This window comes from Cyanistes caeruleus, chromosome 10 (genome assembly GCF_971803275.1).
Source record: "Cyanistes caeruleus chromosome 10, bCyaCae1.hap1.1, whole genome shotgun sequence".
Classification (NCBI taxonomy): domain Eukaryota; kingdom Metazoa; phylum Chordata; class Aves; order Passeriformes; family Paridae; genus Cyanistes; species Cyanistes caeruleus.
Window position 1 is genome coordinate 7,151,219 of NC_141710.1, and position 5,333 is coordinate 7,156,551.

The 5,333-nt window shown below is 40.1% G+C and overlaps 1 long non-coding RNA gene across 2 annotated transcripts; it reads right to left on the reverse strand.

Annotated features, from left to right (window-relative positions):
• Positions 1-311: 311 nt before the first annotated feature.
• Positions 312-4,271, reverse strand: LOC111933568 (uncharacterized). 2 transcript variants are annotated; one of them, XR_015274236.1, is made up of 3 exons: positions 4,161-4,271; positions 3,544-3,907; positions 1,047-3,126 (listed from the first exon to the last, which is right to left on the reverse strand). It is a non-coding gene; the product is annotated as an uncharacterized LOC111933568 (long non-coding RNA). The 2 variants fall into 2 exon arrangements; XR_002866796.2 differs by lacking the exon at positions 4,161-4,271 and having other exon boundaries at positions 312-3,126; positions 3,544-4,005.
• Between the last annotated feature and the right edge of the window lie 1,062 nt (positions 4,272-5,333).

Consider the following 5,333-nt stretch of genomic DNA (forward strand, 5'->3'; position numbering starts at 1 on the left):
AAATATTGTGTGTCCTGTTCCTTTTTTCAGGCCCTAAGTACATGGGAACAAGAAAAAAAATAATCAGAAGACCTGAAACAAAGGCTGTGTTGGCAGAATTTTTGTGTAGTTCAGGGAAGCGAAATTGATGTAGTGATCCACAGCACTTTTGTCCTCGAAGTAAAATAAATTCTAGCTTGTATTAATATTATTGATTCAGCAAGTAATGTTGTGATCTTTTATCCCATAAAACTATAAACCATGGTGGAAGTTTGCAGCATGGCTGAAAGCTGATTCAGCTCAAGTATCATGAGCTTGGTCAAGTAGATGAACAAATGAGAAATCTGTATCAGGGGTGTAATATTAACAGTTTGTGTGCCCAGGAGCCCCAGTGAGCATGCACTGTTTGTTTGGACAAGTGCTACTGGATTTCAGGACTGGCCCCCAGGTCAGTGTCAACACTTCCCAGCCATGGCTGGAAAAGGTTTCAGGAATTTTCTGTCCAAGGCTGTGATCAGGTTTTCCCATATTTTCCTGAGAGCCGATAGATGTAGCTCAGTGAAACAAAGATGTTGCTGATACCATGTACTTCATATTTTATACTTGAAATATACTGGCAATAACTTCTCAACATCTCTGTTATTGATTCTGCACTATCAGACTCCACTTCCCTACAACCCATATGGAAATGAGGAAATATCCTTAAAATCCCAAGTTAATAGGCTCAGCAGCAGTCTCACAGTTTTTTAATATAGTTTTCTCCCTCCATGTTTGCTCTAAGTGTTTTTGACAAGGTATAGAAGAGGAACACAGATATTAAAGATATGTTTAGCGAGTTGCTCATGGAAGTAAAAGATTTCTTTGTTTTAGTTTTATGCATTTTAGAAACTGAGATGAAAAGGAACTCTTAGGGGCATTTAAATAATAGGTGAATTGTATGCCAATGCTTTTCTTGGATTCAAACCTGTGACTTTTCTTTTTCAATATCTGTATTCTTAATGTTTAAGACAAGCTAACAGTAATCATGGGGTAAAGAATCATTTAGCTAGGACATCCATGAACAATACTGAGAATAATTCAGAAGTACTTTTGAAATCTGGAAATTGCCTGTAAAGATATCTGAAGTAAGTTTGGAGAAGGGTATTTCAGATGATAGCATAGGGAATAAACCAGAGGGAAAAGGGAATTCAGGCTGGGTGATCTCAGTAGATGCTTTCCAGTCCTACTTGGCTTTTAGGTGCAAAACTGGCCTTTTGGATTGTTTCAGCAAGAAGTGGATGTGCACACCTGTGAGGAATGATAAAGTTATTTGACTAGATTGTGGGGAAGCATCTCGAGTTCTGATTTCACTACAAACTTTTATTCTGGCCATGATCAAGGTATTCAGAGCAGAATTCTGGAAATATAAGGACATAATGGGCAACTCCTCTATAAGTCTCCTTTAAACAACCCATGAAACCTCTTAGTTTCTTTACCTGTCTTTCACTACATTTTCCATGTAAAAGTTGGCTTTTTTCCTTTGCTTTTCTTGAAGATGAATCTTTATTTTCTGCATCTGAAGCCCTCTGTGTACTCTGAGACAGACTGTTCCTATCTCTTTTCACCAGGCTGTCACACACTTGATGACTTACATGCACTGTCATTCTTCTTAAGCAAAACAAGCCTGTTTGCTCAATCTGTACTCCAGGGTTTTTTTTTTGGGGTGTTGTATAACTCTGCTTGCTGTTATTGCACCCACTGAACTTGTTTATGACTCATATGCTTTCTTTACAGGATTTAGGTAGAAGAAACATCTTTGCAAAACTCCCAAGTGTTTACACGATGAGCAGAATCATCTGTTCTTTATTCAGTCACATCGCTTACGGATTTTACTGGGGCAAGTGAAATGTCCTTGGGATGCTGTGTTGTACAGATCTATTACAAACCAGTTAACAAGGACATTTTATGTAATCTAATTTTCATTTACAGAACCTTTTACAATTGGATTATTCAGGCCTAGGCATTGTGATGCATGTGTGGAAGAGGACGCACCCCTGCCTAAAGTGCCAGAGTCACTTGGCTGCTAAGGAGAGTGCAGCATTTCATCTCACGCTTGGAGAATTCCTGAGGATTTGTGTTCTTTCATTTGGAAACACAACCTGGCTGTAACAAACTGAAAACTGTTTCAGGAAAGTGTTAATTTCTATGTAGAAATTATGTTTCCCAACTCCACACTAGAAAGGATTAAGTAAGAATTTGCTAATTGCAGGAGGTGGGAGGGCCCTGGATTTGTAGGCAGAGCAGGTGATAATGTAACTGGTGGAGATTACAAACTAATTATGTGAGCCAGCAATTGCCTGCCAGGTGTTCGAGATGCACAGCAGGGTGGAGGGAAGGGGTAGCTGGTGGGGAGCAGGCAAGGAGGAATCTGACATGCACTTTAAAGTTCCGAGTGAGCAGAGCTCTGATTAGCACTTTGCTCAAGATGACTTGGGCGTGAGAGGAAAGGACAAACGAGAACTGAGAGAAGGTGGTTGTGTGTTTTCAGCTTTGTTTTCAGGCATGACTCGGAGCTTCTGTGTTACATTTGACCGCTGCCTGATGCTGTATGGCCTGTTTCTACTCAGCAGCCACCTGTAGGCTGGTATGAATGAGCAAGAATTTTGCTTAGTGGTATTAGTGAAACATGCCCAATAAAACCATGACAGTCGCTCCCTGCTGCAGATAGGCCACGTTTCATTCCAATTTCAGTTGCCTTTTGAACAAATCCTTGGTATTAACTACAGCTTTATATAGTATGGAGATTGGTGGGAACACTTTGTTATTCTCAAGCACAGGCACTGAAGAGTAATTCAGTCATTACATATTTTAATACAAATTACTGCTTCCTGAGTAGCAACTATAAATAAGCTCTGCTGCCATGTGTGGAACAGGCAGATGAGCGCTGTGCTCTCACAGAGCAGCCCCATAATTGAGAACCAGATGCTCCTAAACTCCAGCCCTCTTTCTGGTCTTCATGTACATGCTTGAGTGATTGCCTGCATCAGTGAGTTGTAATTAATTAGTTAGTGCCTGGGAATGTGCAGAAGGTATAAAAGCACTACAGAAAGTATTTGAGGAGGTGTTTTGTTGCTCCACTTCCTTCCCATCAGAAGTAGTTGGCGTGACCTGTTGAAAAGCACCTAGGTAAATATATGTTTCACAAAGAAGGGGTGTTAATATTTGTTCCATTTTCTTATTAAGTGAACTATGAAAGTGAATCATTAAAGCTTTCTGTATTAGACTGTAATGAAATTCAATCTTTTATTTATTTGATAGGCAGTTAATGGTGATGGGTTTAAAGTCTCAGCCATCAGCTGGTGCTTTATGTTGATCTTAGCTATTATTGTGGATGGTGCTTTTTTTTCATCACTATAATTCTTATTAATAACATGAAAGGCTAACATCTATAGATGATGATGGTATTGTAACAGCATAATGAAAATATAGTGTTTTCATAGTGGCCCAGAGATGCACACTGCACACATCTCTGTGTGTTAAATGAATGACTCTGCGCTAGGGAAAGGACCAAACATGGTCACTTACCAGTTGCTATTTTTTGGTATCTTGTAGACACATCATATACTTCTAGAGATGGTAAAGACAGTAACTTCATCTTTAAATAAGGCTGTTTCTTGCATTTCTAGCAGTTATCAGAAAAAATGGTGAAATGAAAATTCTGTGGTTCTCAGATGATTTAGGAAATACAAATTAATTTTAGTATTCTAATGTTAACATTTCTTGATAGGCTATTAATCACTTGACTGCTAGGTGCTTAAAACACAGTCTTTCAAGCAGAAGATGTACAATGAGATGAATGCATCTTCCATCTTCCTTTGGGCAAGCAGACCACAGCTTTTCACACAACCAAGCATAATGCAGAGACAACTAATGCCTGAATATCCTACTCCTGTGGGAGTAAATATTAGATAATGCAAATAACCCAACACTAATGTAGCTGCCCAACTGCTGGATAACAGCTCTGTCTCTGCCCTGCACCCTGTTCCTGGGGTATTGATACCCACTGGTGTGCTTTTGAGAGGAGAGCACTCTCTGTGTACCCAGACTCAGCTGGAGGAGCAAAGAACTTTGCCACATGCCTTACGAGCTTGCCAAGTGTTTTGAAGAAAAGGCAAGTTGATGAAGAATTCTCAGTAGCTCACCAGGTGTGCTGCAGTGCAAACAGAAACACCTTGCCCGGGAATGGCATCCACCCAAACCTCAATGTTGGCCAGTAGGGATCAAGTTGCTGCTGCTAAAAGCGTTTCTGCCTCAAAGGAGAGTCAGCTGCAGGTGTTTCTTGTCCATGGCTCAGCTCGTGGTGCAGCTGTGAGCCAAGCAAAGCCTTTCTGCTCCACTGCTGCAATGTTGCTGTCATGTTCCCCTGTTTTCCTAGCAGCATTTCCATTGTGGGTATGGAATTGTGATTGCTCGGTTTCAGTCTCTGAAGTTTCAGTACTTAAACTCCTTTAAATGTGAGAATGGTGGGGCTGGGTTTGATGTGGCTTTGCTGGTGGCATGGAGGTAGAAGAGAGAAATCTCTCTTTTTAGCACTAGAGAATATCATATTAAGCACTTCATTTCATGGGAAGTAGTCTGGTGTTATATGGCAAATCTTTGCTGTACTAGGAAAGTGATTTTTATAGGGCACCAGTTCTGAACCTAGGCCATCGAGAGCAAGTAAACTATCCTTATTTACACAGCACTTCCTTTGGAAATGTAGGTGCCATCTGTCCATTTGCCAAGACAAGTGAGTGGCACTGCTTTTTTTGGAAATACTGTGTGTTTTAACTCCTCTTGTTTTACTTTGCAATGAAATTGCATTTTTTTAGAAACGGGCTGTAAAGTGGACCAAAGATTTCAGTTGCAATTTGTGACTTTGCATCACTGTTTTCTCCCTCTTCCCTGGAGAATATCATAAAGCAACACTTCAAATTGCTGTAAAATGACAATGTGTGCCAGAAAACCCACCCTGCTTTTCTGAGCATCAGTTTCTTTGAGAAGGCAGTTGTAAGAAGGGCTCTGTGACCTTGGGAAGGTGTCACAACAAATGAGCTTTCTGTGCCCATCCTTAACCTTTCTGCTGATTATTTTAAGTATATGTATGAATATATTGAAATATCTTGCTGTACATTAAGATGTTAAGAGGATCCATAAGTCTGTACATACATGCTGAGTCTCATTCATACAACTTTATATGGCTTGAAACTACTGACGAAAAAAATGGTGCATTCTTTCTTTTCCCTATAGTTTTACAAAGCATATTCTAAGTCTGTGAAATGAAGTCCACATGTGGGGTATTTGGATTCACTGGTTGTGGGGGTGGTTTGGGGGAT